The sequence below is a fragment of the Pteropus alecto genome, unplaced genomic scaffold (assembly GCF_000325575.1).
Source record: "Pteropus alecto unplaced genomic scaffold, ASM32557v1 scaffold71, whole genome shotgun sequence".
Lineage (NCBI taxonomy): Eukaryota > Metazoa > Chordata > Mammalia > Chiroptera > Pteropodidae > Pteropus > Pteropus alecto.
In genome coordinates, this window is record NW_006433024.1 from 11,735,818 (window position 1) to 11,749,209 (window position 13,392).

Consider the following 13,392-nt stretch of genomic DNA (forward strand, 5'->3'; position numbering starts at 1 on the left):
CCTACACTGCTGTGTGCTTAATAAGTAACCATCTGCTTAAATATGGCACAATTCATAGAGGGGCACTTGTTTAAATTCCCCAGAAATATGTGGTTTATAGGAGGATAAACTAAAAAAGTATCATAAAAAAATTTACCCACACGCTGAATGACTAACAAGATCATTCTATATGTGGGCTTCAGAGTGAACTAATGAGAGAGTGAAGTAGAAATATCCAAAAATAAAAGTACTCCCCTTACCTCTTTGTAAGTTGTAACTTAAAAAGTCCAGTAAATCTCCAGCTCAAACCACCCTTGCCCTCCCCTTTATGAATTAGGGAAATGGATGTTTTTTTTTAGTACCCAGAAGGGCGATAACAGGCATTGAGAGCCTAGGACATGACAAGCACATCACAGATGGTTTCTTATTTCATCCTCGTCACGACTTTGCAAGGAAATTATTATATCCTTATTTCTTCAGATGAGCACACTGAGGCTCAGAAAGGGTGGGCAATTTCTCCAAAGCCACACAGCTAGGCTGTTTGGTTCCTAAAGCGTAAAGGTTTTGCCTCCCAGGCAGAAAATCGTGCAGAAGGGACACGGCTGGCAGTCAAATGATCTTTTGGGGATACCTTAACGATATACTGTTTGGGACCTGCGAGTTATCTCAGAACGCCAGTTCTACAATGCACCAGGCCAGCCCATCTGCTGTCCTGACATGCTCTTTCCCCAAAATGTGTTTCTTCAAAGACATAGAGCTTAGCTTCATTTCTCTCTGGTTTCCTAGATTCTCCTGAGCATCTTCTAACCAACTTAATAATATAATAATATAATATAATAATTTAATAATATAATAATAATATAATAATATAATATAATAATTTTTTTAAAAAATCTTAACACTACAGGAATTTGTCTCATCAGAATTAAAAGAATTTAGAAAGAGGAGACAGAAAGCAACGAGCAAAACCAGCCTGTAAATTTTTTATTTTTCCTGCCCTCTAAAACCATATCCCTTGCTATATTTCTTTCACACCACTAAGTTTTTCTCATCAATGGAATTACCTATATTCTTAGGCCCCTCTTGCCTTCTCTCATCCCTCACTCTTTTACTGTGTCAGAAAAAGAACACGTCTCTTTAAAGGTACATATTTTCTAGACACTTTCAGACATGGGCATCTTCAGACACCATTGCAATGAAATTCAGGGATGTCAGCATAAACTTACACTCAACACCGAGGAAAAGACACCAATAGGTTATGTCTCTGTGGCAATTTTAAGCATTTTCTTTTGAAAGGAAGCAGAAGAAAAAAGTCCACTTTTATTTTTGAAAATGAAAACAATCAGCTTTAAAAGGTTGTATTTTGAATATCCTAAGAGATTTCAGGAGAGTGAACAACATTAGAGAAATACTGATACATGGCCTAGGGATCAACCATTTTAATTATAACAGCTAACAGACCGTTACCAGGAACTTCTCCATATACTTGCTATCCATTTATCCTCACAGCCACCCCTAAAAGATTTGGTTCTAGTATTGAACCATTTTACATATGTGGAAATCGAGGCTCAGAAAGTTTAAGTAAGTTACCTTAAAATTCATTTGTCTGAGAAGCTTATCCATGGCTAACATGCAGCTCTTTTAATTTTAAAGAAAAATGAGGGCAGCCCTGCATATCTCAGTAAGTTGTAAACATGCCCTTTCTGACTTTCTTGTCCTCCAGTGGCCTCTCTCATTCTCTCACGGAATTGGTGTATCAACTTATTACGATTGCCATAGATAGCTGTCATAATTTGTGGGCAGGAATGGGTCAAATCTTTCTGGGACTAAAAGAAAAATGCCAGGTTAAGCATCCTGCTTCTGGAAAAGTGACTCAGAGAGAGGCCTAGCCTTTTACACAAGCCCGAAATGCCAGGAAAATAGGGTCTTTGGCTGCTGAAGAGGATCCCGTGCAAATGGCTGGCTTATTTGGGTCGTCCCCCTGGATGGGACGAGGAGGCAGGCACGTCCCCTTTTCGCAGTGCTGTGACCACTCGTGCTATCAGAGAGCCACGGTACCTTCCCCTCGAGGACAATGGGTGTGTAACTGATCATGTCCTGGACAAAGCTCACTCATAATTTACTTTTGGATAACTGTCAGGAGAGTGCTGGCTGCCTTGGCAACAACTTAAAGTCCTTATGTGTTTTGCTTTGTTTTGTTTAAAAAGCATCCAAAAACTGTGGCCATTTTTTCATGAATGTGGAATTCCTGACAGAAACTGTATATGTGTGAGAGCGAGATGTGAATGGTGGAGAAATCTTTAAAATGCAGTCTGTAAGTCATTAAATATCAGGACATTAAAAGAAGGGAAACGAAATGTATTTCTTGGCTTCACACCGCACCCTTCTGGAAGAAAGAGGAAGTGAAAAAATATATCATTTCTATTACTCAATTGTCTATATTATTATGGAAACGGATTAGTATTAAAAATTCACACATAAAAGCATTTTTCCACCCTTAAACTTTTTCCTCTCAACATATTTCCCCCAACTAATCTTTACCACAACCTTATGAGGCCAAAATTACTATCCCCATTTTACCAGTGAGGAAGCCGAGTCTGAGGGATGATGGCCTGAGTCCCACAGTCTAGAAGAGGTGCAAGCAGGATTCATACCCAAGTCAGCCTGAATCTGTGTTGTTTCTATATATCGATCCCGTGGGAAAGGAAGAAAACTAAATCCAGTCAGAGGGTGGGGCTTACCCAGAATTTATTTCAGGAAAATGGATCTTAAATAATTTTTACTATAAAAATAATTTTAAATGCCTTTCATCACATAGCTGACGAGCAGGTGTAGGTGAGTTTTATCATTTTCCTATTTTCATCTTTTATGAGATTACAACAAGCCAGACACACAACAAGCTCTTTTTCATTTCACTCTGAATAATCTTAGACATACTATTCTGGAAACATAACTTCCCCTCTGCATTGTGAGCTGCTTGAGCCCAGAACCTGAACCTTGGTCGCCTTTGTTTTTGGATACTCAGATAAAACTGGTTGAAGAATCGATGAAAGAATCAAGAAGAGAATGAAATACTTTAAAGCGATCTCTCTCTAACTTTTGATTCAAATATTCAAAAATTCCAAGCAACGAGTGACTCGTGACACTGAAATCACAGGGTGAATGGACCCAGGTTCCCTTCCACACTGACAGGTGAAGCCCCAGCAAGTGAGAAAGCAGCCATTCTCCAGCCGGGGCCTGGGTCCCATTCTTATCCCAAAACTCTGCTCAGGTTTGGGGCCTTGATTACGCATTTCGACTCTCCAGGCTTCAGTCTGCTATCTGTACAATGAGGATTTTTTGAAACTAAGTACAGAGATAGTAAAGTTTAGTGTTGAGAATTTTGATGTGTATTTTTTAAATGATCAGCATGACATTCGGTAACTAACTGGTCTGGCTGGTTTCAGACATTCATTCATTCGAGGGACAGAAAACTTTGGCACAGCCATGCACAGTCTGAATGAGAAAGAAGCGAAACACCTCAATCAGCCTGATTTAAATTTAAAAAAAGAAAAGAAAACCTTGGATTTAGTATGTAAAGCCGTGAATTTCAAACATGTTTGACAACAACCTACTAGAAGAAACAAGTCTTATGTTTCTCATCATGACCCAGCACACACACATGCAAACACACATGCAAACACGCATGCATGCATGCACAAACAAAACCGCAGGAGACAACCATACCCTGTCTATATGCAATGTACTCTGATACTTTCTATTCTCCTCTATTTCATTTTTAAAATTTGACTTTTTTAATAAATGGATTTCTTGACCCACCAAATGGTTATGACCTACAGCTTGAGAAGCACTATCCAAAGCCGGGCTATGTAATACAGTTATCGAGCACTTGAAATGTGAATAGTATGAAATGGGAGGTGCTGTAAGTTTTAAAGACACAGCAGATGGTTAAAAATAGTATGAAAAATTAAAGTAAAAACATACCTCATTAAGGGTTTTTCATAGTGATTACATGCTGAAACAATAATAGTTCGGATAATTCCAAGTAAATAAAATACATTACTAAAACTAATTTCACCTGTTTCTCTTTTTGCCTGTGGCTACAAGAAAATTTAATATTATATACATGACTTACATTATATTTCTATTGAACAGCACTGACCTAGAGCAGGATCAGCAAACTAAGGCCCAGGGGTTGAATCCACCCTGCCATTTGTTTTTGTAAATAAACTCTTCTTGAAACAGATTCACACTCCTCATTACGTGTTGTTCAGTAGTTGTGACAGAGGCCTGCTAAGCCAAAGATATTTACTATCTGGCTCTTTGCAGAAAAAGTTTGCTGATCCCTAACAGAGCATTGGGTGCCTATTATCCGCCAGCCATTGTGCCAGGCTGTGTGTGTTTATTATTTGACCTGATACTGATGACAATCCTGAAAGAGGTGTTTTATTACCGAATTTTACAAATAAGGCTCTAAGCAATTCAGTAATTGATTCCAGGTTACCCAGCTGGACAGCAGGTACTAGAGCTAGGATTTGAACCTGTGCCAGTCTGATGACAGAACCTGTGCTATCATTTCTGCTTTGTATGCACCTGCCCCTCCTCAAAACAACCCCTTCCTACCTATAGCACAAAATTCCACTTTGCAGCTGGGAGAACCAACTAACCCATCTAACTGACAATCAGAAGGAAATGAGGAAGGTTTGGGAAAGAAGGCCTCTCCTCAGGGAATTTAAGGGTTGTAAATGCTCTTTTAGTGACCAAAATGTAATCATTTTAAGCCTCTCCTCACTGAAATTACAATTTCTCATTAAGATGCTTTGTTTTTCATTTTCAACCCTAATACCTTAACTTAGGGCTTCAAACCTCAGATTTGATAATCCCAAATAGCCAAACAAAATCACCTTGAAAAAAAAAATAAATGGGAAAGACTGAAAAATTTACTGGGGCTATCATCAAGTATAAAGCAAATAACAAAATAGTTTGCAGAGAGATACCCTATTTTGGTAAATAAATAAAATCACTTATGTCTGTGTGTGTGTTGAACACTATTCTCAAGGGGTGTGCGGAATTCTTTTTGCCTGTATGTACTTTTAAATGTATGTTACAAGTGAAAATGTATCACTTGCAAATGTTTTAAGTTTCCTGGTTGAAGAAGCTATGCACATTTTCTGTTTTGTTTTTCAAGGGCACTGCAGGACTTCCCCCGATTTCCACATAGGAAGAAAGCACGGAGAATGTGAAATCAAGCAAGCCTCAAGGAAATCCGCTCTTTCAGGGCTCCTTCAGGAAGCCTAGGGAGGCCTCCCACCATCTTTGAGGATAAGTGGGGCTGCAGCGCCCCCCTGCGTCCAGGGCGTTGGAAGTCACCAGCGGTGGGCTTCTGCCGCTTTGGCGCATGGATCCTCCTGGGCAATCCCATACACACTATATCGAGACTTTCTAGAGCCAAAAAGTACTTATGCTTTTTGAGTTTGTTATTCATACTTATGCTTGCCAGGCCAGACATATGAGAGAGCTTGAGCTCCCAATTTTTAGGCTGCCTAAATACAGGCTTCCAGAGTTCCCTGCCTCTTTTCCCAGTGGCAGGCTTGGGAAAGCCACGTGGAGGGGATGCCCTGAGTCCCGCAGAGCCTCTATCCAGGCTTGGCACCTTCATGGTCTCTCTTTCTGGATGATTCAGCAGCAGCGAGGCGCACACGTGTGCTTGCAGGGTTAAGGGTGCATAAATGTGGCATTGCTATACTTTGAAGATTTTACATCTTGAAGGTTCAGTTGCAGGTGTTCCAAAGGGATATAAGCACAACTGTGCTTACATGGTAATATATTTTTTAAAAAATCTTTTTTTTTTTTTTTGAGCACCTATTTTTTCCAACATGGTCAAATGACAGGTAACCTTTACGACAGCCCTTCAAGGTAGATGCTATTATCTCTATATTATAGTAGAGATAGAGGAGGAACCTGAAGCTCCCAGAAGCCAGATCACTCATCCAGAAAGTATCTGGTCCAAGATTCAAGCACATCCAGCTCCTGGGTGCCAGGTGTCCAGTACTAAAGTTCTGCCCAGGACGTCAGGATAGCAAGTAGAAGAAGACCAAGATGCATTCTCTCCAGGCACCTGACTTCCAGGCTCCACCAGATGGCTGTATCTGACTCACAGAGGGCCATCCTTAACACCTAGCAAAGGGCCAGCCACTCCATAAGTATCTATTAAATAAATAGATGGCACCATATTTTACTGCTATTTGAGCTAAGGCCTGGGTGATATTCCAGAAGATCTCCTGATTTCTAAAGCTGCCACATTGAAGACAGAGGCCAGCCCAGCCCCTGATCTGGTCTCTACCCCACAGCTAATACAGGAGTCCCTTCCCTGGTCACTTCAATGTCAGAAAGGCTGCAGGCGTAGTAGCCACAGCCTATGCCTCTGTTCTTTCTGCTGCCTTACTGTCCTGAGCAGAGATAGCAAAAATAATTTCAAAATTGGTGTTCACTGCTAAGCCTTTAATAACCGAATTTAGCAACCAGAAAGAGGCAATCAGATAAAATGTGAGGGATGTTTCACAAATCTGGAAAAAGTCACCAACCGCTTTTCCTCTGAGCTTTGAGCATTCCCTTTAGAGATTCGTGAGTGACCCCAGCACCCAAAATAACCAAATAAAAATGATCATAAAATGAATAAAAGACGCCTCTTAAAATGGTATGTGGATATTAAGAAGACATTATAAAGGTTCATTTGCCTAAAACATTTTAGTTTTAAAAGATGGAAGAAACTAGAGACTCCCTTTCGTTATCATGTGAGTTTCTTTCACACATTTCCTCTTCTCCCCCATGGCTTTCTTCTCATGGGAATGGCTAAAGAGGTCCCACGGCCCTTGAGACTCTTTTGTAACCATGACTGGGCATTCTCCGGTCCCCTCTAAAAGAAGACTTCTTTGTTCAATCGAGCCCTTCCTCCCTCATTTACAAGCTTACTTCCTTTCTCTCACCAACTCCTGCCCCAGCCCCTGAGCCAACCCTAACCTTAACACCAGGCTCTAACTTGTTTCCGAAGGTAAACTCCTCTGTCTTCTATAAAGCCCCCAGGATGGGCTCTTCCCAGCAACCCTCCAGCGACAGGCAGCAGTGGTGTCCTGGTTTGCTTACAGTGTCTGCACTGAAGGCCTGAGATCCTTGCTCTGTCCCTGAAGGCACCCTCAGCCAGGTGTGGAGGGATCAGCGACATAGCCGTTGGCTCTCCAAAGCCTCCATCTGCTGCTTAGGCACCTGCGAGACCTGCCACAGCGCTGGGCACCTCTACGGCGTCCGTACCCTTGGACGGTGAGCATGCAGACTTGGCAGCCTGAGCCTGCTGGAATGAAAGGCCACTTTCCAAACATATCAAAGTGCAAATAGCTAACTTAACTCTCCTGATTAAAAATAAACATTCCTTAGCTTCAGTCAAAGGAGTATGAACTTTTCGGCCTGTAGATAATAACTGTGTGACTCGGCAAAAAAAGCCAGAACAGGCCAGATGGGCCGATCCCTTCTTTTCCTTGGAGAGTTCACTCCATTTTCTCTTTAATTCTTCTTTTCGCTGCAAGGTCACTGTCCCACCAGCCAAGAATAGGGTGGAAGGCCAGGAAAATTCAAACCTGTCGATTCTGTTCTAGTTAGTGGGAATGGCCATGGCTATGTGGCCCTGGGACCTAGACACAATACTAAGTCCCACTTCTGTTGCTCCCTTAAGCCACTGGGAAGCTTAACACAGAAGCAGGGAGATGAAGAAAGAACAGTGCATAATAAAGCTAAATTTGCTTTCTGTGGCAGATGGAGGATATGGCTGCAGAGCATATCGCCTTTAGAAAGACACTTCTGTCCTTTGTAGGTAGGTAAGGAGGGCGCACTACCCCGTGGTAAGTATGGGCTGTGGCCTATAGTTACTCAAAGAGTCCCCGGGAGCCAGGAGGAGGTTCGCTCTCACGGGGCCAGAGAGCGTCCTACCCACTGATGCTCTGGCTGTGCCGTTTATAGTGTTTAGCTCTGACTTCGGGAACACCACACGGTGAGCAATTAGCAGCTGTCCCAGAGCAGAGAAGGCCATGGGACCCAAGGACAACGCCCAGCTCCCCGTGGGCAGCAGTGGGGGCTTCAGAAGGCAATGGCGTTTGCGGGGAACTGACGGAGGGGCTCTTTACCTGGGCCAGCAGAGAAATGAGTTCATCTCTCAGGAAACCTCCTGTCGAAAGCTTAGAATTTTTTTCCTCTGGAGCCCTGAGAATAGGGATACTTATGCTTACTTCTTTTTAAAATCATTATGCCCTCGAGTTCTTCCCATGTCTTCGGTAAAGACCTCACACAACCCCTGGGGAGGCTCTGAGGAATTAAGGGACAAGGAAGCTAAGGGACGTTCTGCTTTGCCACCTAGCAGTTCCACCAAGACTGCTGGAGGGAGGAACATCTTGCATGGACCCCAGAAGAGCCAGCATTTGGGAATAGAGGGCCAAGGTGAAGTGAAGCACACAGGTGAAGCAGGCGACATGTCTTCTAAAGCTCACGTACTGGGCAGAAGCAAAGCTCAGAATATGCCTGAACCACAGTCTTCAACTTTAGGTGGGGAACCTTATTTTCTTCTTTCTCCCAGTCTTTAAAAATCATGAAGCATATTGTGAGATATAACAGATAGATATATGGTCTAGCAGCCAATGGCAGAGCAAGGACTAAAACCTGGTCTCTCAACCTGTTTTGGCTGGACCAAACATTCTGGAACATTCTAAGTCCATAGTGACAACAAGCAGAAACACCTTATTATCCTTAACATGACACAGAAGCCTATTCTATCCCACATTCATTTCCAACTTTCACATGCACTGACAACTCCCAGTTTTGAAGGAGACGGAACAAAAACATGGTCTGAGTTTGGCAGAGGAAATACAGCACAAACTTGAAGCTCTGTCCATGGCGAGTAGTCCATCCCAAAGGATATTAAACCTACAGCATCTCCACGTCATGTTTAGTAAAGCCTGCTCAAACAGAGATTTGGGGTCCACGACTTGTCAGGTCATAAAAAGCAATGCCACTGCCTGTGTGTCTCAGAGGGGTGATGTGAGTTATCTAATCTTAAGAGAGCTAAATAAAGGCAGTCTTACCCTAAGCACAGAAGGCTTAGCCTACTGCTCAGCTCCATGGGGCTGGGAAACACGTGAGAATGGCTTGCATTTTAGAGAGAGCCCATTCAGAGCCTCCTGAATGGGGAGGAAGGACACCACATTAGCCCCGCAGAGCCTGCCCATGGCTGAGTCACTACCCAGTTCAAGGAGAGACTTTATTTCGGAGAGTTGATTTGCATCCGCCTGCAAGTTACAAAATAAAAAAAAAAAACTCAGCTGCAATCTGTTCCTACCAGCCTGGAAAAAGCCATCCCATCCATGTTGACCTTTAGCGTGTCCTTATTACTCCCGTTCCTCTTCCTTCTGCTCCCTGAATCGCTGTCCTCCCCATATAGTTCCCCTTCATCCTGAAGGAAGTGAAGACTTGACCTTTAACAGACACTCAGCCCCTACACACATCCCCTTAGACACTTGGGAAACTAAAGCAAGCACTTTTAATTACCTGGTCCCAGCAACTGGAGCTTTACCTACCCAAATAATGAAGCCAAACTGGATGATCCTCCCTGTTTGATTGTTATGTAGAAGTCATCTTCCTAGAATTTAGGTAAAATCCAACCAGACTGACCGCAACTGGAGGTAGGGAGGGGCTGAGATAGGGAGTGGGTCTGGGCCTTGAGACAAGAAGGTTTGGAACGTGAGACACAATCCTTGCAGAAGGATGCCTGCGCTATAGAAGGATGCCTTTTCCAGTTGTGCGTGGCTTGTCTATCTAGTCCTACTCAAAATAGAGGGGATGTTCAGGGCTTTCCATCCACAGCGAAAAGACAGCAAGAAGGAAGAAGCCAGCCCTGAGTAAAGTCGGCAGCCACCTTTTTACAGAAAAGCACCCCATAAAGAAGAGCTTGCCCCTTAGAAACTCAGTGTAAACTCTGCACGATTAACGATAAAGAAATCTTGAGAATGTTCTACAACTTGTATAAAAGCCGCAAAACTAAAGGACGTGACCACGTCAACAAGGACTGATGTGGGATGTGAAGAGGATGTGTAAAACATGAAGAGCCAACTCAGGGGAAAAAAGATTTTTTTAACCAAGTGCAGGAGAAAGACATTTCTAAGTCTAAACCTGGCTCAGGTTTTGGCCAGGAATTAATGTTCACCCCAGAGCCACTCTACGTTACAACTACAATTAATAGACACTACAGCGAGGTAGACTCGAGAAAGACAAATGCTTTCGTTTCTTTGAATCTCCTGCTCCTCCCCCACTCCCCGCCCCACCCGAGGCTGCACAATTAGGATAAATGTGTCAAAATGATAAATAATATGCACCATTTGACCCAGTGATTTCATTTCTAACAATTTACTCTAAGGAAGTAGTGAGACAGGTTTGCTTAGGTGTATATCTACAAGGATGTTTATAATAGTGAAAACTTAGAAACGAGCTAAATATCTAACGATAGGAGATTGGTTTTAAAAGTCATGATATATCCACAAAATAAAACCATTGGTCTTAGAAGTCATGATACATCCACAAAATAAAACCATAGCCATTAAACAAGGTGATAAATTTACTTATTTAGAGATGTTCATAACATATTGCCAAGTCAAAACTATATAATTTTTTATGTTATTTCATAGGAAAAAATTGGTTTATAGGACAATTTATATATAGGCTATGCTTCCATTTTTATTAAAAATGTACTGCTATGTATATATGCATGAGTCTGAAACGACATATGTCGATGTTAAAGATATTTGTCTCTCATTAGTGAGAGAATAGGTGTTATTTTTTTTATCTTGTTTGTGTCTAAACAGTATGGATTTCATGTATAATGAATAGATTTGTTATAAAATAAACTCTCCATCTTATAGAATGGTGCCTTAATATGCCTTACTCCTGTCACAAATCATAAATAAAATCCCTGAAATATGAGTCTCATGAAAATTTAACCAAAATAACATTAAAAAAATACATAATCTTTTTAACTCTTTGAATTCTCTTAAAATATAAATTTTTTCATGCCCAGCTGTATATTATTATGTTACATTTGGAACTTACAGCATTCTTTTCTACAGCACAGATAAGTTCCTTTTAAGGAGAAACCTGAGCAAAAACAGAACTGCCTCCTCTGAGGTTCGAACTCAGGACCTTCAGATTATGAGACTGACGCGCTGCCTACTGCGCTAAGGAGGCAGGTGTGAGCAACTCCTCTCCCACATGCTAGCTCACCTGGTAAAAATGCACAATCAGTCACACATTTGGGGCCATCTACAATGGGGTTATTAATCAAACACTCACTGAGATGCTTTAAGGTGGTTTAGGTGTTGGAAATCTTGAACCATCCATTGTTGGAGTTGATGGGGTAACTTCAGAGAGGAAATCACAGATCCCCAGTGTTTGAAGAAACATGTCATCTAGTCTACCCCCTTCTTCCAAGGTGCCCATCTGACCTAGGTCTGAATCCCCCTCCTGCCCCCTGTCTCTCAGCCCAACACTTCCTGAAACAATCTGTCTTATCTTTACACAGTTTCAGAAGAAATCAATGAGTCTCTCCAAGCAGGACTCTTCTTGCTTGGAGAGACTCTGATATTACAGGGAGGTGATATAACAAAAATATTTGGTCTTTGTCCCTAGTTCCTGAAAGATACACAGTTCCCCAAACCATAGGACTCTCCAGAGTTATGAGTTTCTTTTGCAGGTTAATGAGATGACTGCTGGCTGAAGGAAAGACCTCTTGATAGCTTCAAGATGGGGGCTGTCATCCAGAAGACCAAGGCATGATTAGAGAGTTGGAATTTTCTATCCCATCCCTAGCCTCTGAGAAGCTGGGGATAGAGTTAACCAATGGCATACATTATTCATGGTGGCCAAGACATCAAAACAGCCGAAGGATCTTTTGATAGATGATTGGATAAAGAAGCTGTGGCACATAGATACAATAGAATATTACTCAGCCATAAGAAAAATTGAAATACTGCCATTTGCTACACATGGATCGATCTTGAGAACATCATGCTAAATGAAATAAATCAGATGAAAAAAGTCGAGAACCATATGATTTCACTCATATGCAGGATATAAAACTGAAAGCAACAAACAAGAAAACAAACAAAGCTCTTAGACACAGACAGCAGTATAATGGTTACTAGAGGGAAAGGAGGGAGGTAGATAAGGGTAAAGGGCATCAAATATATGGTGACAGAAAGAGATTTGACTTTGGGTGGTGAGCACACAATGCAATATACAGATGCTGTGTTATAGAATTGCACATTTGAAACCTATGTGATTTTGTCAACTAATGTCACCTCAATAAACTTAATAAAATTTTTTAAAAAATTCATAATCAATGGCCAGTAATCTAATCAATTGCGTCCCTAAACAATAGCTTTGAGAGCTCCTGGGTTGGTGAACACGTCAAGGTGCTGGGAGGGGGATGTGCACAGAGAGGGCGCCATGTCCCTTCCCCCATATTTTTCCCTATGCATCTCTTCCATCTGCCTGTTCCTGAGTTGTAAAGCCAAATGTTTTCCTGAGTTCTGTGAATTGCTCTAGCAAATTACGAAAACTGAGGAGGGGGTCGTGAGAACCTGCTAAATTTATAGCCTGTCAGTCAGGGTACAACCTGGACTTGCAACTGGCATCTGAAGTGGGGGCAGTCCCGTGCGACTGAGCCCTTAACTCATGGGATCTGACTCTAATTTCAGGTAGAGTTAGAATTAAATTGAATTGTAGGGCCCCCTGCTGGTCTCCAAGAATTACGAACATAGTGAAAAAAACACCATGCATCTTGAGTAAGAAGTGTAGAAGTGTAGTGAGTAAAAATAGTTCCAGGATTAAAAGCACATAAGAGAAAAATCTTCTAACAAACCTTTGCAAATACACCGCTCATAAGATCAAAGAAGTCCAGGACCTAATTTCTAATCTTATCACCTGTAGCTATGAGAAAGCATTAGCAAACATACCTGTGGGTATGCACCAAGTGTTAGCAATTTAATTTGCAAAGTCAGGAAACTGGCAGATAACTCAGCCTAAGTTTAGCAGGCTAAAAGTAATAGAGTCATGCTGTTCCAAGAAGAATGACAGTCACCAGTACAGGGTGTTCTCCATGTCCCAGGCACTAGGCTGAGTGCTTCACAGTCCTGCCCTAATCTTCTCCAAAACCCTATGAGGTGGGTGATATTGTCCGTATTTAAAAGATAAATAAACTGAGTCTCAGAGAGGCTAACTAACTTCCTGAAGTTATACTGCTCGTTAAGTGGTGGAACAGGAAATTTTGCTTGGGTCTTTCTGAATATAAAACACATTTTTTTAACTGCTATGTAACACTGG

At 41.8% G+C, this 13,392-nt stretch overlaps 1 protein-coding gene and 1 non-coding gene across 5 annotated transcripts in view; both read right to left on the reverse strand.

The window, feature by feature from the left end:
* The window catches only part of SLC1A2 (solute carrier family 1 member 2), a 142,052-nt gene that overhangs the window by 112,388 nt on the left and 16,272 nt on the right, over positions 1-13,392 (reverse strand). The window lies entirely within an intron of this gene.
* On the reverse strand, positions 11,184-11,256 carry TRNAM-CAU. The gene has a single exon. It is a non-coding gene; the product is annotated as a tRNA-Met (tRNA).